Raw genomic sequence first — 21,179 nt, forward strand, 5'->3', positions numbered from 1 at the left:
CTGAATTTGCCATCTATGCCTACAGAGTAAATACTCACATCAATTTTGGGGAAAGTAAGTCTAAACCACACACTAGGATGCCAACCTATCAGTGTGATTTTTTTCCCTCACATGGCAAAATCAGATGTTCCCTTTGTTTTTTTTTTGATAAACAGTGAAGATATGTTCAGATACCATATCAAGATATGATTATACATATTCTAGCTCATTCTAGGCTATATGCTGCTTGGAAAGAGCAGCCTGTTTTCTATAATCTTACAGAGTTTCCCAGGTTCTGGAGTGCAGCAGAGTGGTTAAAAGCATGGGCTTTGGCATAGGACTGACATGGGCTCCAATCTCAGTTCTGTCCTTAACTAGCTATGGGATCTCAAGAAACTTACCTAACCTCTTGAGCCTCACCAAAACATAGATAGAATAATAATAATACCTGGGTCATTGGGCCTTTGTGAAGAATCACTGAAATAATGATTGCTAAATACTTGGTATAGTACCTGACATAGACTGGGCAGGTGACAATGATCGTAACTAATCTGAGCATCCTCTAAATATTCCCTGCTTTGGTCTATCTTCATCTCGTGAGTCTCCATGGAAATGTCATACTCTCTGTTAGCAACCTAACCACTCTTAAAGTTTAGTGTTGTGACTTTGGGTAGTACTTCCTTGACAACCAGGGGGCAGATGTAGGGAGGGGACAGTAAAAGTTGCTGTTTTTAAGAAAGAAGCATGATATAGTAAGCCACCCACTTACTTGCTTGATTATTTTATTTTATTTTTTTGCTTGATGATTTTAAATGCAAGATTCATATATGATGTCTTTGCTTATGCCAATGTTGAATATTGGACATTAGGACTGTGAATAAAGACAAAACCACCTGGAGGTAGGGGAAAACCATTATGGGGCTGGCAAGGGGAGTGTGTGGAGGGAATCCTAGATTGTGTCCTGTTTTCCTGAATCAAATATTCGAAATTGGTGTCCTTTACTTGGAAAGGGGGGAAAAGAAGGGGCCAGTGTAAAAGTTTATTTCAGAGAATAGGCATCAACGTTTAAACTCTGATATGAGCATTTACTTATTATCTTTCAAAAACGTACTAATTTTCCCCTAAGGCAGAATTATAAACTGTCACCATGTGATATAAGGAATCAGAGCTTGCACCCTGGTGGGTCAGAGCCCAGGAGTGCTCGGAAAAGTGTTGCTGAACACACTCCCACCCCCACCCCCACCTTAACATGAGCCATTCTAGAAAGAAGACTCCATCTGGGTTCCCCTCCCATCCCACACCCCCAAAAGGGAAAGCCAGGTCTCAGGGGAGGGCATCAGAGTCATCCTTTCACTGCAGATTCTTTAATCTGATCCTTAAGAAGATGCAGAGAAAGTGCAGGCACACAGCGGTAGCTTGTGATTTTCTTTGTTGTCAGGAGCCTGCAAGCCTTCTTTCATCTTATTAAAATTATACCCTTCCTGCTAAGACAGAAAAGAAAGCCAGGAATTGGTAATTGTATCCCACTCACCCCCTTTCAGTACAAGGGTATAGAAGGGGGAAGTGGCTGATGTGTCCTCCTCGTGTTACGGTACTATTCACACAGTGCTTCTATTTCCCACACCACTTCGTCACTCCATGGGTTTTGCTCAACCCCTGAGAGGTGGGAACCATCCTGAAGGATTAAAGTAACAGAATCAAACACCATGTGGTAGCCACCGTGTTAAAAACTTTACATACGTTATTTCACTTAACTCCCAATACCCCCCAAAGAAGTAGGTGTTGTTTTTACAACTCCAGTTTCCAGATGATACTTGGGGAGACAGAGAAACCGGACCACAGCTAAATAGCTAGCGAGCTTCAGGGTGGGGATTTGACCCCAGGCAGCTGGGCATCAGAGCCCACACGGTTAACTTGGATTCTACCGTGAATTTCAAACTCCATCCTGCTGGGTAACGGTATTCACCATGCTGCTGGCAGGTCCATGATGCTCCACATCCACAACTGCTCGGAAAGCAATCGATGTGGCACTTAGCAGGCCATGTGGGGTTCCTGTCTGGACTGCAAGGCCACCTCCCTGACCCTTGGGTTGGATCTTCAAGCTATAGCCGCACCCTCTTGGTCTTCCCAGGTCATGGGCAAGCTGGACTGTGATAAACTTGCAAAGAAACAGGAAGGTGCATATAAGTACAGCCGAAGGGTTGGTACATGGCAGGCAACTTCGAACACTGCAGCTTTAACCATGCCATCTGAGAGAACCTTAGCTACAAGGGTCAGCCACAGCAGAGCCCTCCCTGAGACAGCTGGGGGGACGTGGCCAGACTCTTGGTGGATCACCTTCCCTTCTCTTCCTTCCTCCGCCCTTCAGGGCCCTGGCCTCGCTTGCTCTTGTTTCCCCTGCCCACGAAAGCACTGCAGACCCTGACTTGCTTCTCCCTCAGTGACTTCAGTTATCAGACTGTTCCAGTGTCCCAGCAAACCTGAAAGTTCCACCCAAGAAAGAGGTGTGAAGATGCAGGGGACCCAATGCCTCTTCTTGTCCTGTACTGCCAGTGGCTGTCACTTTCCTGTTTCTGTAGGTCAGATCCTCAAAGCCAGGAACTGTGCTCATTCTCCTTTGGATTTCCAGTGACTAATCAGTGTCTAGTGTACATGAGCTCGATGTATACTGAAATAAATTGATTGATTAGTAGTTTTCCTTATAGATTTCTTCATGACTTCATTTTACTTACAGCTTCATATACCCTCCATACCAGAAATGAAGTCTTAAATTCGGTGCCGTGAGTTTACATTAGTTTACAATATGTGTGCCATGTCATTATACACACTCACGCATCCACACCAGTGTGAAAATCCTTGAAGGCAAGAACTGTATCCAGCTTACTTTTAAATGTCTGCTGCAATGCCTTGCTCCGTGGTTGTTGAGTTGATTTAAATAATCTCCCTATAAGCAGAAACTGTACACTTAGATGAAGACGCTCACCCAAGGCCATCTACAACTTCTACTAAATTCTCTGTAATTTTGCCAAATTATAAGAAAGACTCCTTGAGCTATTATGGCTTTCATAGGAATTCACAGGGTTCAAACTACATTATAACAGGAATATCTTGTTCCCCACTTAGGGGGCCCCATGTCCAAAGCATAGGCTTGACACATCTTACCACTGGGTGTTGAATTTTAATCTTAGTATGACTGGAATTCTCTTTGTCCTTAACCTTATCTCGTCTGTACAAGCAATACCAGAGTCCCTACATTTCCCTGAGAGCTTGCAACTCCTTCCCTAAGACCAGTTGCTGTTGTTGTTGAAGTCATGATAATTCCATTCTTTCCACAAGCTGTGGAATTGAGATAATTGGATCTTCTAGTAACCATTCTTTTTAGGCACCAGTACAAGCATCCACCAGCCCAAATGGCTTGGGACCTATGCCGACTCTCAGGTGTCACGTTGGGACATTTGACCCTCACACATCTGACCCTCAGGACACAGAGAACTTTTTGTTCTTCCTTCTCACCTGTTTGGGTCAGAGTCCTCCACAAGGCAAAAGAGCTCATTCCTCCTCTGCCACTGTAGAACCTGATAGGCATCAGCTAGAGTTTAGCAACAGAAGGATTCTGATGCATAAAAACATCTGACTGACCTCCCCAGGATTAGGGTAAGACCTGACGTTAGAAATAGAAATTCCTTCCCCTCTGTCCTGGGAGGTTAGTATCTTCCCTCCTCCCACTACTGCCCGGCCCATCACTGTACCCCAGCCCAGAAGAGGGAGCCTCTTACCATGGCAATGGAAAATAATCCCCAGTTCACGCCATGACTTGTGTTTTTGCTGTGCTCTCCTGCTGTGGGTGCCATGTGGATCATTCTTTGTCCCCTTTTGTACAAATCTTCAGAATTTTTTGCCTTTGTGTTGGGACGGTAGGAGTCAAGCCAAGAAGAGAAAGGTAAAGTAGGAGGGAAGAAAGGAAATTAGTCTTGAACAAAACAACAGAATTTAAGACTGTCAATGAGAATGTACTTAGTGTCACCGAATTGTGCACATAAAAATGATTAAGGTGGGGCACGTGGGTGGCTCAGACAGTTAGAGTCTGCCGTCAGTTCAGGTTATGGTCTCGGGTCCAGGGAACGAGCCCCGCATCGTGCTCCCTGCTCAGTGGGAAGCCTGCTTCTCCTTGTGACCCTCTCTCCTCTCGTGCTCTCTCTCTCTCAAATAAATAAATAAATAAAAATTTTAAAAAAGTGATTAAAGTGGTAAATGTTCTGTTATGTGTATTTCACCAAACACACAAAAAGATCATACAAACAAGATCTGTAGTGGTGGGAAGAGATAGTTGTCAGAAACTGTTTCAAGCATGTGTGCCAAACTTTCTAATGTGTAAATCAACTTGTGAATATACTTAATCTGCTAAAATATATTTACATTAAGTGAAATTGACTTGTCATAAGCCAGAGGTGTCTTGTCTTTTCTTCTTTTGTGGCTGGTGCCAAAACAACACCCCATAAGCATGGACTATAAGCCTTGTCACCTACCTCAGAAATGATCAGTTTTAGAATGAGGTCCCCTGAGGCATTATTTCACCAGATCCAGTTTTTGCAAGATAGGTTTTTGGTCTCTGTTCATGTGCTCATTGTCTCAGATTACACCCAGGCTTATAGAGTTGTAGAAAAATTACACACTGCTATCTCTTTAGTTTCAGATAAAAACACAGCACAAAGCAAAACACTTTTAATGTGTCTCCTTACTGCTGTTTTGTGTAGATATCAACTTGCATTCCCAGGAAAGGAATCATGCCCACAACTGGGCACTCATATACTTTCTGTGTTTAGCTGAATACCTTGGTTAAATCACCAGGTACCAGTGGCAATTTCCATACTTCTTTAAACATAGACATCAGTCAGGGTACAGACCATAAGCATTTTGAAAAAGCCATACATTAAGAGGAAAGAACTGCTTGAAGAATCACAAATATTTATTCTAAAGCAGTCTTAGTTTAGCTTTCCTCTGACTTGGGCTGTCTACTGACATCAGCCATTTATTCAACATCCCAAACCCATTCAAAGAGGAACAAACTCTTTATAATTCCAGTTGGCAATTGTTTCTGACATTAAAAAAAAAATGTTTAACTTAGTTTTACTTTTTATTTAAATTACAGTTAGTTAACATAAAATATAATATTAGTTTCAGGTGTACAATTTAGTGATTCAATTTCTCCATACATCACTTAATGCTCATTACAAGGGCTTTCCTTAATCCCATCACCTATTTCATCCATCCCCCAACCCGCCTCCCCTCTGGTAAACATCAGTTCTTTCTCTGTAGTTAAGAGTCTGGTTTTTACAAAATTTCTTGTTTAAATTCAATTTAATTAACTAGTTAACTAGTTTTAGAGGTAGAATTTAGTGATTCTCAGTTGCATGTAACACCCAGTGCTCATTACATCAAGTGTGCTCCTTAGTGACCATGACTCAGTTACCTCATCCCTCTGCCCACCTCCCCTCCAGGAACACTCAGTTTGTTCCTCTAGTTAAGAGTCTCTTACGAGTTGCCTCCCTCTCTGTTTTTGTTCATCTGCTTGTTTCTTAAATTCCACATACGAGTGAAATCTTTTGGTATTTGTCGATCTCTGACTGACTTATTTCGCTTAGCATAATATTCTCTAGCTCTATCCACATCACTGCAAATGGCAAGATTTCATTCTTTTTTTATGGCTGATTAATATTCCATTGTGTGTGTATCTATCTAAAGAAGATGTGCATATACCACATCTTTATTCATTCATCAGTTGAGAGACATTTGGGCTGTTTCCATAATATGACTATTGCTGCTGCTGCTATAAACATTGGGGTGTACGTACCCCTTCAAATCTGTACTTTTGTATCCTTTGGGCAAATAACCTACTAGTACAATTGCCGGATCGTCGGATAGTTCTATTTTTAACCTTTCTGAGGAACCTCCATACTGTTTTCCAGAGTGGCTACACCCGGTTGGGATTCCCACCAACTTTGTAACAGAGCTCCCCTTTCTCCACATCCTCGCCAACACCTGTTGTTTTCTGTGTTGTTAATTTTAGCCATTCTGACCGGTGTGAGGTGATAGCTCATTGTGGTTTTGATTTGTATTTCTGTGATGATGAGTGATGTTGAGTATTTTTTCGTGTGTCTATTGGCCAACTATTTGTCTTCTTTGGAAAAATGTCTATTCATATATTTGCCCATTTTTTAAACTGGATTATTTGGCTTTTGGGTGTTTTATAAGTCTTTTTTTTAATTTTTTTTATTTTTTATTTATTTATGATAGTCACAGAGAGAGAGAGAGAGAGAGAGAGAGAGAGAGAGAGGCAGAGACATAGGCAGAGGGAGAAGCAGGCTCCATGCACCGGGAGCCTGATGTGGGATTCGATCCTGGGTCTCCAGGATCGCGCCCTGGGCTAAAGGCAGGCGCCAAACCGCTGCGCCACCCAGGGATCCCTATAAGTCTTTAAATATTTTGGATACTAACCCTTTATTAGATATGTCATTTACAAATATTTTCTCCCATTCCATAGGCTGCCTTTTAGTTTTGTTGATTATTTTCTTCTCTGTGAAAAAGCTCTTTATTTTTTATAAAGTCTCAATAGTTCATTTTTGGTTTTGTTTCCCTTGTCTCAGAAGACATATCTAGTAAGAGGTTGCTATAGCTGATGTCAAAGAAGTTACTGCCTATTAGGATTTTAATGGTTTCCTGTCTCACATTTAGGTTTTCATCCATTTTGAATTTATTTTTGCATATGGTGTAAGAAAGTGGTACAGTTTCATTCTTTTGCATGTTGCTTTCCAGTATTGCCAACACCATTTATTGAAGAGACTGTCCTTTTTCCATTGAATATTCTTTACTGTTTTGTTGAAAGTTAGTTGACCATATAGTTGTTGTGTTCATTTCTGGGTTTCCTATTCTGTTCCATTGATCTATGTGTCTATTTTTGTGCCAGTACCATACTGCCTTGATCACAACAGCTTTGTAATATAATTTGAAGTCCAGAATTGTGAGGACTCCAGCTTTGTGTTTCTTTTTCGAGATTGTTTTGGCTATGCAGGGTCTTTTGTGGTTCCATACAAATTTTAGGATTTTTGTTCTAGCTCTGTGAAAAATGCTGCTGGTATTTTGATAGGGATTGCATTAAATGTGTAGATTGCTTTGGGTAATATTGACATTTTAACAGTATTTGTTCTTCTAACCCATGTGCATGGAATGTTTTCCCATTTATTTGTGTCATCTTCAATTTCTTTCATCAGTGTTCTATAATATTCAGAATATAGATCTTTTATCTCTTCAGTGGGGCTTATTCCTAGGCATCTTATGTTTTTTGGCACAATTATAATGGGATAGATTCCTTGGTTTCTCTTTCTGCTGCTTTATTATTAGTGTATAGAAATGCAACAGATTTCTGTATATTGATTTTGTATCCTGTGACTTTACTGAATTCATGTATAAGTTCTAGCAGTATTTTGGTGGAGACTTCCAGGTATCATGTCATCTGCAAATAGTGAAATTATTATTTCTCCCTTGCTGATTTGGATGCCTTGTATTTCTTTTTATTGTCTGACTGCTACAACTAGGGCTTCTAGCACTAAGTTAAATAACAATGGTGAGAGTGGAATCCTTGTCTTATTTCTTACCATAGAGGAAAATCTCTCATTTTTTCCCCATTCATCCCCCAGGATGATATTAGCTGTAGGTTTTTCCTATATGGCCTTCATGATATTGAGGTATGTTTCCTCTGACCCTACTTTGTTGAAGATTTTTATCATGAATGGATATTGTACTTTGTCAAATGCTTTTTCTGCATCTATTGAGAGGATCATATGGTTCTTTTCTTTATTAATGTGATGTATCATGTTGATTGATTTGCAAATATTGAACAACTCTTGCAGCCCAGGAATAAATCCCACATGTATTGCGGTGAATGATTCTTTCAATGTAATTGGATTCAGTTTGCTAATATTTTATTGAGAATTTTTGCATTTGTGTTCATCATAGATATTGACCCATCATTCTCTTTTTCAGTGGAGTCAGTTTTTGGTATCAGGGTAATGTTGGCTTCATAGAATGAATTTGAAGTTTTCCTTCCATTTCTATTTTTTGGAATAGTGTGAGAAGAATAGGTATTAACTATTTAAATGTTTGGTAGAATTCACCTGTGAACCCATCTGGCCCTAGATATTTGTTTATTGGGATATTTTTTTATTACTGATATAATTTCTTTGCTGGTTATCGGTCTGTTCAAGTTTTCTATTTTTTGTAGTTTATCTATTTATAGTTTTTTGTAGTTTATCTATTTATATTTATCCATTTCTTCCAGATTGTCAATTTGTTGGCATATAGTTTTTCATAATATTCTCTTGTAATTGTTTGTATTTCTGTGATGTTGGTTGTTACTTTACCTCTCATTTGTGATTTCATTTCTTTGGGTCCTTTCTCATGATTTTTTTTAAAAGACTTTATTTATTTATTTACAGAGATGCAGAGAGAGAGAGAGGCAGAGACACAGGCAGAGGGAGAAGCAGGCTCCATGCAGACAGCCTGATGTGGGACTCAATCCAGAGTCTCCAGGATCACGCCCTGGGCTGCAGGCGGCGCTAAACCACTGCGCCACCGGGGCTGCCCCTCATGATTTTTTGATAAGTCTAGGTAGGGGTTTATCAATTATACTAATTGTTTCAAAGAACCAGCTCCTGGTTTCATTGATCTGTTCTATTCGGGTTTTTTTAGTTTCTGTATCATTTATTTCTGCTCTAAACTTTATTATTTCCCTTCTTCTGCAGGTTTATGCTTCATTTTTTTTATTGTTCTAGCTCCTCAGGTGTAAAATTAGGTAGTTTGAGATTTTTCTTGCTTCTTGAGGTAGGCTTGTCTTGCCATATACTTCCTTCTTAAAATCACTTTTGCTGTACCCAAAGGTTTCAGACCATTGTGTTTTCATTTTCATTTATTTCCATGTATTTTTTAAAATTTCTTCTTTGATGTCCTAACTGACCCATTCATTGTTTAGTAGGATGTTGTTTAACCTCCATGTATTTGTGATCTTTCCAAATTTTTTTCTTGTGGTTGACTTCAAGTTTCACAGCATTGTGGTCAGAAAATATGCATGGTATGATCTCAATCCTTTTGTACTTGTTGAGGCCTGATTTGTGACCTAGGATGTGATCTATTCTGGAGAATGTCCCATGTGCACTTGAAAAGAATGTGTATTCTGCTTTAGGAGAATGTTCTTTTTTTTTTTTTTTTTTTTTTAGATTTTATTTATTTATTTGAGAGAGAGAGAGAGAGCACAAACAGGGGGAGTAGCAGAGGGAAAGGGAGAAGCAGGGCAGGGAGCACAATGCAGCACTCCATCCAGGACTCTAGGACTATGACCTAAGCAGAAGGCAGACACTTAACTGACTGAGCCACCCAGGTGCCCCAGGAAAATGTTCTGAATATATCTGTGAAGTCCATCTGGTTCAATGTATCATTCAAAGTCATTGTTTCCTTGGTGATTTTCTGCTTAGATGGTCTGTCCATTGATGTGTGATATTAAAGTCCCCTACTCTTATTGTATATTAATCAATTAATTCCTTTATGTTTGCTATTAATTGTTTTATATATTTGGGTGCTTCTGTGTTGGGAGCATAAATATTTACAATTGTTAGATCTTCTTGTCGGATTGCCCTCTTTATGATATAGCGCCCTTCTTCATCTCTTGTTACAGTCTTTGGCTTAAAGTCTAGTTTTCCAATATAAGTATTGCTATTTCAGCTTTCTTTTGACATCCATCTGCATGATAAATGTTTCTCCATCCCCTCATTTTCAATCTGCAGGTGTCCTTAGGTCTAAAATGACAGGCAGTATATATAGATGGGTCTTGGGTTTTTTTTTTAATCCATTCTGACACCATCTGTTTTTTGATTGAAGCATTTAATCCATTAACCTTCAGAGTAATTATTGATAGATAAGTATTTAGTGCCATTTTATTATTTGTTTGGTCATTGTTTTTGGATATTTTCTCTGTCCCTTTCTAGTCTTTGCCACTTTTGGTCTTTTCTTTCCACTCAATGAGTCCCCTTTAATATTTCTTGCAGGGCTGGTTTAGTGGTCATGAAATCCTTGTTTTTGTTTGTCTGGGAAACTCTTTATCTCTCCTTCTACTTCTCTCTACTTCTATCCTGAATGATAGCCTTGCTGGATAGAGTATTCTTGGCTACAGATTTTTCCTATTCAGCACATTGAATATATCATGTCACTCCCTTCTGGCTTGCCAAGTTTCTGTGGAGAGATCTGCTGCTAAACTTATGGATCTTTCCTTGTCAGTTAGGGAGTTCTTTTGTCTTACTGCTTTTAAGATTTTTTTATTGGTATATTTTGCAAATTAAATTACAATATGTCTTGGTGTTGGCCTGCTTTTGTTCATTTTGATAGGAGTTCTCTGTGTCTCCTGGATCTGGATGTCTGTTTCCTTCCCCGGATTAGAGAAGTTTTCAGTTATTATTTCCTCAAATAAATTTTCTGCTCCCTTTTCTCTCTCTTCTTCTGGAGCTCCTATTATACAAATGTGAATATGTTTTATAGAGTCACTGAGTTCCCTAAGTCTATTCTCATGTTGCATAACATGAGAATAGACTCATGTTCAGCTTCATTATTTTATCTTCTATATCACTTGTTTGTTCCTCGGCTTCTTCCATCCTTGTGTTCATCACAGCAAGCCTCTTTTAAATCTCAGTTATTGTATTCTTCATTTCTGGACTGCTTTTTTAACTCTTTTATTTCTGCAGTAAGGGCTTCCCTGAAGTGCTCTATTCTTTTCTAAAGCCCAGGGAGTATCCTTATGATTGTTGCTTTAAATTCTCCATCAGGCACATTACTTATATTTGTTTCACTTAGATCTCTGGCTGTGACCTTATTTTGTTCTTTCCTTTGGAATTAATTCCTCCATCTTAGCATTATGTCTAAGTCTCTGTCTTCTTCTCTGTGTTAGAAAAGTCTATTATGTTTCCTCTCCTGAAAGTAATGGCTTTATGAAAGAGGTCGTGTCCAGGGCCTGGCCCTTTCAGGGAGTGTCTCTGGTGTGTGCTGTGTGCACTCTGCTTCTGTGTTTTGACTGCTTTATCCTTCAGGCCAGTCATCTGCAGAGGCTCCCCTTGCCTGCAGTGGGCAGTGTTTGGTCCTTGGCCAGAATGTAGCAAGTTTTAATTAGGTATTCTCTGGCCTGCTTGTTAAATGAGACCTGATACTACTTCCACTAGAACTGAGGCCCCGCAGAACTTTCTGGTTGGGAGACATGGTGTGGGAGGGGTTTCTGCTGGTCTACTGGGGGAGGGGCCTGATGTGCTGGGACTGAGGCAAACTTGACCAAAAAGGGTGACACACCAGAGCACAGGGGTGTAGGACTTGAATTAAGGGGCTTAGGTAGCCAGTATCAGCACTGCGCTGCTTCCCACAGGTGGCTCTATGTTTATGCTGAGGGACAAGTGAGGGAAATGGCACCCTCCAGCTCCTTTGTCCCTGGAAAGGTGTCTCTGTGAATACCCTCTGTGGAGGGACATGCTCCAAGAAGAGTGAATAATCTCCCTGCTGGGGGCCCCAAGCATTCTTCAGATTACTGTCTCTACACCATCTATCCCAAGGATGCTTGCCTGCCTACCTTCTTTCCAGAGGTAGGGCAGTGGTTCCAGGTCTCTATCCCAGCTAAGCCCACTGACCTTTAAACCTTCAGTCTGTAAGCCCTGCTGATTGCAGGAACTCATGAAAATCAGTCGCTTTCATTTTCCCAGCCAGTGGCTTTGGGGAAGTGTTCTCCTTGTGTATATCTCTGTGTACTCCACTCTCTCTCTCCTCTCTCCATGATCAGGGCTCCCTCCCCTCCTCAGCATGCATGATACATTTCTTCCCCAAACCACATCTCTACACTTCCTACCTTCTTCCATGTGGCCTCTTCTCTCCCTTTAGTTGTGGAATTTGTTCCATCAGTTTTCAGCTTGATCTCTGGCATATTTACAATGATTTGATAGTTATCTAGTTGTGTTTGTGTGACAAGATGAGCCTAGGGTCCTCTTACTACACTATGCTGCCAACTTATTTCCCCTCTTACCGCAGTATAGTAAGATTTTATTTTTAAGTAACCTCTACATCCAACATGGGGCTTAACCTTACAACCCTGAGATGCAGAGTCACATGCTCTACTGACTGAATCAGCCAGGCACTACTTCCTTTCTTATATTTAAAAGAGAAAAACCCAGTAGAAAAACTAAATATATACTAAGTACTTGAGATTAGATAGCTCATTATATGAATCTCTGATGGACATAAAGGAGGTTTATAAACTGTTCCTGATGACAGGGTGCTGTGGCAAGCTACCTCTCAGTACCCATGTGGCAGTCAGGGAGCCATTCGCTTCGGAAACCCTCTTTTGTCATCATCCATGAAATCATCCATATGTAGTGTTCCTGTGTAATCTCATCTTTCAAAGCTCTCATGGAATTGTGTGAATGAAAGGGCTTTGTAATCCATAAATCACTGTACAGAAGTCAGTTATTATTAAAATTTTAAATTATTACTTAGGATTCTACAATATGTCTATTTATTTTCCAAGAAGGGGAAACTAGATTTCCCCTCCCTTGAAGTTTCAGGCCCTAAATGGGATGAGGAAGGAGGAATTAGTGATAATCAAATTTCTATCCACAGCTCTAATCCAGTGGTCAAAACAAATGGCCCATCAATTACATTTTGTTCATGAGTGAGTCTGAGTGGAAGAAGCAAGGACCTGGCCACAAGCCAGGAATACAGTAGAGATCTTTTTGAGCTGGAAGGATTTTAGTGATGATATTCAAAGAAGACATACTGTGATGGAGAGATCAGGGACTTGGGAGCCAGGTGAGCCTAGGTTCAAACCCCAGCTCTGCAATTTATAAGCAATAGGAACTTGGGGAAGTTACTAACTCACAATTTCTTTGTCTATAAAATGAGAAAACAATACTTTCACCTTGCCGGTCATGGTGAGGATTAGAAATAAAGCATGCAGAGCATTTGTTTAGATTCCTAGGGCCACTGAAACAAATTACCACAAACTGGATAGCTTAAAACTGCAAGAGTTTATCCTTTCATAGTTCAGAAAATTAAAATCAAGATGTCCGAGGGCCACCCTCCCTCCAAAGGCTCTAGGGGAGAATCCCTCCTTGCTTCTTACAGCTTCTTGGAGTTGTAGGCCCACAAAGCAAGAACAGCCATTGTTTGTTATCTTTGCTCCTATCTTCACATAGTCTTTGCTCCTATCTTCACATAGTCTCATCCTCTTCTCCTGTGTCTCAGTGTCTTTTATAAGGACACTTGTCATTAGATTTAGGGTCCATTTGGATAATCCAGGATAATTTGGCTTCAAGACCCTTAACTTAATGGCATCTGCAAAGACCCTTTTCCCAAATAAGGTCATATTCACAGCTTCCAGTGATTCCATGGATTACCTTTAGGAGGAAGGGGGCAGACACCATTTAATCCACCACAGCCTCTAATATGTACCCAGCATAAAGCAGCCACTTGATATGTAAGCCACTGCTCAATAATTAGCTGCTAGTATAATAGTTATTATTATTATTCTCAGCGTGGAAGAACAGGGCTTTCGTCACCTTCACCTGGTCCTTCCTTCCTGGCCTTACTCCTGGTGGGAAGAGAGCCTAACCTGAATAACACATCAAAGCAGTGTTATGGGAGTGGCCATATTTACCAGGAGGGATGTGTGTTTGTCTTGAAGGTGTTCCACTGTGACAAATCTAAAAGTCTACCTTTAAAGAGGACTGTTTATTAGCTGCTACCTTCTCATCTTCTTAGGAAATGTCATCTCCAGAGCCTTGACCTCTTATTACCAAGAGGGAGACAAGATGGATGAGGAAAAGTAGGGTAGAGGGGCTTAAAATAAAGATGGAGGAGACCAAGGAGGGGTGAATCCCCAGATGCCTGATTCAAGCTGACTCCGTAGAAAGAGGAAAAAATATTTGCTGCCATCATTTGGCCTTCATATGTGTTCATTATGAGATGCTGCTAAGTGTTTTTATAATAATGGAGCACAGCTGCACACCCCAACACCCTCCCTATCCAGTCCAATTCCCTCACTTTAAAGCATTCCTGTCTCTTCTTCCCCTCTCTACATCAGATTTTTCAGGCTGCATGGTATATTCAAGCTTCTCTCCCAAATTTACTTCTTCAAATGCATCTGGAAGGAAGATATGGTCCTCTATCTGATCCTTCTGTTAGAGACCTTAGTTGGAGACCAAATGAAAACACCAGAGCTTGGTGGGAGTGGAGGCAAGGTCAAATGGCCTCTGAATTCCGTGGGGTTTGTTGATTTCCTGGGCTTTACATTACTCTCCACACCTTTTCCTCAGTCTCTCTATCCTTTCACTATCCTTTATTCAACCTTATCCCCATGCTTTAGACCCAAGCCTCATATCAGAGAACCCAGCCAAAACTCAGCCTCACTCCCAGACTCCAGGCCAGACTCAGTCTTGGTCAATAGAAAAGTCTGGAAGGCAGGGTGGAGCAGCATCTCAACCTTTGTCCCTGGTTGTAATCCCTGCACTGTTTTTAACTTCTGGTCTTTGCTGGTTGTTCCCCATTTGCTTATCTCAAATCCCCTCTCTTTTTACCCTGCTCTATACCAAGAAGCTGACTCCTTCTTGGTATGCCTCATACTAAAGAATGCCTCATCTCGGCTCCACTGCCAAATGACTTTCAACTGGGTTTAACTGAGGGAGGCACTAGCAGGAGGTGGCGAGTGGTAGTAAAAACAGGTCGGGGACTTCCCTGCTGCCATGGTGCACCTTCCTGCATCCCTCATGGCTATGGTTCCTGCCAGACAGTTGTTCTTTTACAGCTCAGTTCCCTGAGCCCTTCAGTCATAAGAGTGGTAATAGCCTTCCACTGCTGGTTATGTCTGGGTACTTCATGATCTTGTTTGCTTCTTTGAGGTTGACCATGAAGTCTCTTCATTTGAACAGTCTCCTAGCAGGAGCCTTACCTGTGCATGGTCCAGTCATCTTCTCCCTTCTCAGTTGCCCATCTTCATCCCCTATCTGATACTTTGGTTATCTCTTTGGAAAGGGGTAGTGGGTACTCTACTGTGCCACCCAGATCTCTCAGCTCCATGCTGCTAGCCTTTGAAGACAGTGCCTGAAAGACTAGACCAAATTTCCTTCTGTCAAGTCCTAACCACAGTTTGCTATTCACCTGTCTGAATCTCCCACTTGTTCCCCAATCCTCAGAAAGTCCATTGGTTGGTCCTCTCTCCCTCTGTGACAAGTGTCTCTGGTTTGAGCCAGCTCATCACCAACTGACCTCTAGTGCTGATGTTCTTTCTCATGATAAAGATGGTTCTCAGTTCCCACTATGTGCTGGGCACAGTGTCAGGTACTAGGGACACAGAAATTGACAAGAGGTAGTTTCTGCCTTTGAAGGTTCAAATCTTAGATATGCGACTTTATTAGATGTATGACTTTGTTAAGGAGATTAGAAGAAGTGGCTAGAAAGGTAGGAGGAAGATTAAAAGAGAATGGTACTCTGGCAACTTCCTCAGGGAAGAGGGAGAGACCAACTGTGTCAAATGCTGCTTGATGGGTCACATAACATAGAGACGGAAAATTTTCACTGGCTAAGGTTGTGGCTACATGGAGGTTACCAGAAAGCTTGACAAGAGCTGTTTTAGTGGAATGGTGGGGGTAACGGCCTAACTGTAGAGTAGATTCAAGAGGGAAATGGGGTCAATGATGTGGAGATGGAGTGAATGATGTGGAGACACAGTTTTGCTATAAAGGGAAACAAAGCAATGTAGTGGCAGATCATAAGAGATTATTTTTGTACATTTAAGACAGGAGATTTTGCAGCAAGATTTTATACAATGGTGCAATGATCAAGAGGAGAAATTCCAATGATTCAAGATTCAGTCGCTGGAGCTAGAGGAAACAGAGATGTATTTGGTGCACAAGTGAGCATGGCGCTCTTAGGAGCATGGAGATCATATGTAGGAGAACAGAGGCAAGCAGGTTCATAGATAAGAGACTGCCCTTCCGACTGCTTCCTTTTTCTCAATGAAATAAGGAGAAAGGTCATAAGCTAAGGGTGAGAGAAGTTAGGGAAAGACACCTGTGATTTCAAGAGAAAAGAAGTACATAAATAGTCACTCAGGGGAATGGAGGGAGAATGAATTGATAGGGCTTGTAATTTGGGCTGTTGGGATGATTTGATTAGATAATAAAAGAAAAGCATTTAGCACAATGCCCTGTATATAGTGAACATATTTTAAAAATAGTTATTATTAAGCCAATCTGGTGATGTCCATGATATGCCTCAAAGTACTTTGAGAACGTGGAGGAAGTATCCCTCTCAGGAAAGCTGGGGAACTAACTCCAGAGGCAGTGAATTGAGAGCTGTTCTTAAGGATGAAAAAAGGAATGATGTAACAATTAAATAACACTTTGTGCCACACATAGTACTGAGTATGAACCAACTGGTGACCTATTTGTGTAAATAAAGTTTTATTGGAATGTAGTGATATATATTTTTTATGAATATATATATCCATATTTATCCATTTTATATATATATATACATATATTTTATGGATTATCTATAACTGCTTTCATGCTACAATGTCAGAATTAAGTAATTGCAATAGAAACTGCATGGCCTGAAAGTCTAAAATATTTGCTATCCAGTTTTTTACCAAAAAAAGTTTGTTCATCTCTGAACATAGAATTAGATAATGAGTGGTTGTGAACCTAAGAAAACAAATTAGAGACACAAATAATATCCTTATAGAATGAATCCATTAGAAACAGCAAGGAAGAAAAGCAATACCATTAGAAACAGAATTACTGACATGGAGGAAACTGCTAAAATCATCAATAGCCAATGCAGTTAGGGGAGAAAAAAAAAAAAAACTCATGGATTAAAGCAATCAGAAGGAAAACAGATAAATATCGACAATCTTATTCTCAAATTCTCCAGATATTTAGAACAGCTGAAGATGATCTCAAGGATATTTGGTGTTCCTGAAGTAGAAAATTCAAAAATATGGAACAGAAAGAGTAAGAATTCAGATATAATCTAAAAAATTTTCCAAAAATGCAGAAAGAATTGAATATGGAGCCTTGAAAGAACATACCATGTTCCCAGAAATCTTAATCTAGGACAACCCACAGTGAATCATATTCTGATTCAGTTTCAAGAATCAAGAACATCAAAAGAAAAAAAAAATCAAGAACATCTTCAGACATCCAGATAGAAATTGCAAATAATGCACAAGGGATAAAAAATTGTGATCTCAGAACACAGTGGAATAATATTCATAAAGCTCTGAAGGGAAGAAAATATTCTTAATATTTTTCATAATCTGTCAACCTTACAACAGTAGTTCTCAGACCTAGCTGCACATCGGGATCTCTGGAGAGTTTTTTAAATGTCCTATGTTCAGAGGGCACCCTAAACCAGCCAGATTAAAATCTCTGGGAGTAGAGTCTGGACAACGATATTTCTCAAAAATTCACCAGGTGACTCTAAGTGCAAGTGATTCTATGGTAGGATACTCAAAGTGTGAACCCCAGTTCAGTGGCAACAATCATGGAGCTTGGTAGAAATGACGTCTCAACCCCCCACCCTAGACCTACAGAAATAGACTTATCTGAGACTTTAACAAGCTCTCCAGGCAATTTGGATGCTTGCTTTGGAAAAGCTTTGGAAAAGAATCTCTTTTTCTCATAACGTTTTGCTCACTTTAGATTGTTATAAAGCCTCACTGGTTCTGTGAAAGGGTTCATTATCTTTTGATGTAGTGACTTACTGTCTTAGAAGATGGGGGGGGAGGGGCAGCCCCGGTGGCGCAGCGGTTTAGCGCCGCCTGCAGCCCAGGGCCTGATCCTGGAGACGCGGGATCCAGTCCCACGTCGGGCTCTCTGCGTGGAGCCTGCTTGTGTCTCTGCTCCTCTCTCTCTCTCTCTCTCTCTCTCTCTCTCTGAATAAATAAATCTTAAAAAAAAAAAAAAGAAGAAGAAGATGGGGGTTGGGGGGGAGAACTTCTGTGTGAATGACTGAGTGAAGCAGAGGCCAGCACTAGTGATACACGCCATCCAAGTCCTGAGCTCTCTCTCTATGACTTATGCTCAAGTTTTCCCTGCAACAAAGACTGTATCTGGAAACTTTCTTTGTTCACTCATGTAGATTTTTCTAAGCTGACAAATGTTGTAGATCAGAACCAGAAGTTTCTTGCAGAGGAATCTATTAGGAAAGAATATCCCTTTTAAGGAAAAAAAAGGTCTAGATATAGATTCAGAGATAAATCTATAGATGGATCTCAACATAGATTTAAAAATATTTAACAATTTATAACATTTGGATTTTAGCAATGTCTTCAGTTGCATTTAAATTTATTTTTCAAAAAAAATAAATTTATTTTTCTTATATCTATGTAAAATTAACTAACTTTGATACAACATGCATAGAATGATCCCACTACAATAAAAGTAGTTCTGTATCCATCTGCAAATATACAGAGAAAGATGTTCACTTGATATTATTTATGAGTGATGAGAATGAGTGATGAGACTTGAGGTGCTTTTTGAATTTTCTTCTTCCACACTGTTGAAATCCTGAAAATGTAAACTATTCTTCCAAAAATACTGAAGTGAATTTTCTAGTAAAGAAAAAAACAAAAAACATCCAAATCCTGAATTTATTAATTTGACCAGGATGATCAGGATCTGTGTACCAGCTCATAACAACCAAATTCACAGAGATTGTGAGTCAGATCTGCAATACATTAATTAACATAACCATTCCTAGATCTAAGATTCCTCATCCAGAGAAGGCACTTACTTTTTAGGTGACTAGATTTACTCAGGACTCTAAACTACATATTAGAGAGTTGCTTAATGAGCATAGAATTAGAGAAAAAGCAGTAGGTTTTGTCTTTTTAGGAAATTTCTTTGAAACTATCATCAGCTAATGATTTGTCCTTCACTGAAGCAATTATTCTTTGTAAAGACCCGTTTTCTTGCCCTAAAACCAAGACTCTGTCTTCTCATCCTAAATATTTACCATAAGGTACGGTTTCCGAAGAAAATGTTGGAGCAATTTCCAAATCACAATTTCTGGAAGACCAGACATAAATTTAACACCCATGGTAGCTACAGTATCAGAGGTTGGCATCTCACACTTATCTCTACAATCTTGGGTTTATCTCACTTGGAGGTTGTCTGAGTCTTCTGTGTACTAAATACATCCATTTTGTGAGGAACAAAAAGAGTACATACAAAGGAAGTAGAGCCTGTGGGGCTTTTTTTTTTCTTTTTAAAATTTTACTGAAAAACAGGGCATCTGGGTGGCTCAGTTGGTTGAGTGGCTGCTTTCAGCTCAGGTCGTGATCTCAGGGTTCTGGGAATAGAGCCCCGAATAGGGCTTCCTACTCACCGGGGAGCCTGCTTCTCCCTCTCCTTCTTCTCCTCCCCTAGCTCACGCTTTCTCTCTCGCTCTCTCTCAAATAAATAAATAAAATCTTAAAAAAGATTTCATGAGAGACACACACAGAGAGAGAAAGAGAGAGAGAGAGAGAGACAGGCAGAGGGAGAAGCAGGCTCCACGCAGGGAGCCTGATGTGGGACTTGATCCTAGAACTCCGGGATCACACCCTGAGCCAAAGGCAGACAGACGCTCAACCCCTGTACCACCCAGGCGTTCAAAATAAATAAAATCTTTAAAAAATAAAATAAAATAAAAATTTAATGAAAAGCATAAGTTAAATTCAATCTAAGGCTTAAAAGGTGATTAATTGGGCAGCCTGGGTGGCTCAGCGGTTTAGCGCCGCCGTCAGCCCAGGGCGTGATCCTGGAGGCCCGAGATGGAGTCCGATGTCAGGCTCCCTGCATGAAGCCTGCTTCTCCCTCTGCCTCTCTCTCTCTCTCTCTCTCTCATTCTCTCTCTCTGTGTCTCTCATGAATAAATAAAATCTTAAAAAAATAAAAGGTGATTAATTATTTTCAGTGTATTTCATATCTTTCTTTATTAAAAAGAAATAAACACTTCACTCCGTTCTTGCATTGACTTGGGTTGAACCCTTTTATGGGTGAGAAGGGAGCAAGACTTTCTACGCTACTAATATAAATGATCCAGGATGTGTCAGTATCATAATTTAGAAACTTAACTCAAGATCAGGATATTTTTCACAGCGCAAAGACTGTCTCCTTCTAAATTTTAAGTAACTAAACTATGATGTATCAACTAAATTTAAGTTTTCAAACAATTATTATTCCACTAAGTTTATGTATATGAGCTTTGAATCCTAGTAGGTTAGAATTCTATTCTCCTGTTTTCTAGCTGGAAATCCAGTGTAAAACAAACACAAAATCAAAACCCTTTATTTACTTCATTTCTAAAACAGGAAAAACATCACTTACCTACTTTTTAGGGGTTTTATAACATTTGCAAAGTAATATTAAATGTTTAGAGTACATACTAGGAGCTGAATAAATGAAATTCATTTGATAATCAAAGATATTTAAAAGGGCTTGTCCAAATAAGAGTTTGTAAATTTTTTGTTTGAGAGTATAGCTTTTCTCATGTCCCATTTTTCATATCACTGACCACACTTGAAATAGGTGGTCAGAAGATAGAGAAAGTACCAGTAATACCTAAATCATTCTCAACTGAAATTCAGATGTAAGCACGAGCATACCCACTTAAATTTACTTGGTTATCTTCCAGGAATGGATTCATTGTGATAATGCATACAAACACATACATATTCATAATATATTTTACACATTAACATAAAGCATTGAAAGACATGGAATATGTTAATTTTCCCACATTTGTGGTGGTTTCTTTTTTTCTTCTTCCGCTTTTGCTTTCTTCCTATTTCCTCCCATCCCTTATGAATTTGGGCTCTCTACTCTCTATTTTTTATCAGGGGAAACACAGTCATTGCTATCCAAATGTTTCTCTAAGTTCTAATTCTAGTCAGTATCTTTTTCCGGAACTGCACACCTGCTTCCAACTACCCATTTGGCATCTCTGTCCTGATGACACACTAGACTGAATGTACACAAAATTGCATTCACCATCTTATTCCCCCCTAAACAACACCTTCTTCAGAGAATCCTATGTCTAAAATTGGAAATAAGCTGGTTTTTTACTCTTCCTCTCCTGATACC

At 39.9% G+C, this 21,179-nt stretch overlaps 1 protein-coding gene across 1 annotated transcript in view; it reads right to left on the reverse strand.

Annotated features, from left to right (window-relative positions):
• Window positions 1-1,280: 1,280 nt before the first annotated feature.
• C29H8orf89 (chromosome 29 C8orf89 homolog) overlaps window positions 1,281-21,179 on the reverse strand; it is a 45,254-nt gene continuing 25,355 nt past the window's right edge. The window contains exons 8-9 of the transcript XR_007407150.1: window positions 3,756-3,878; window positions 1,281-2,647 (exon numbers count right to left, since the gene is read on the reverse strand). The gene's annotated coding sequence lies outside the window, so the exon portion shown is untranslated. The remainder of the gene's footprint in view (window positions 2,648-3,755; window positions 3,879-21,179) is intronic.

The sequence above is a fragment of the Canis lupus genome, chromosome 29 (assembly GCF_003254725.2).
Source record: "Canis lupus dingo isolate Sandy chromosome 29, ASM325472v2, whole genome shotgun sequence".
NCBI classification, from domain to species: Eukaryota; Metazoa; Chordata; class Mammalia; order Carnivora; family Canidae; genus Canis; species Canis lupus.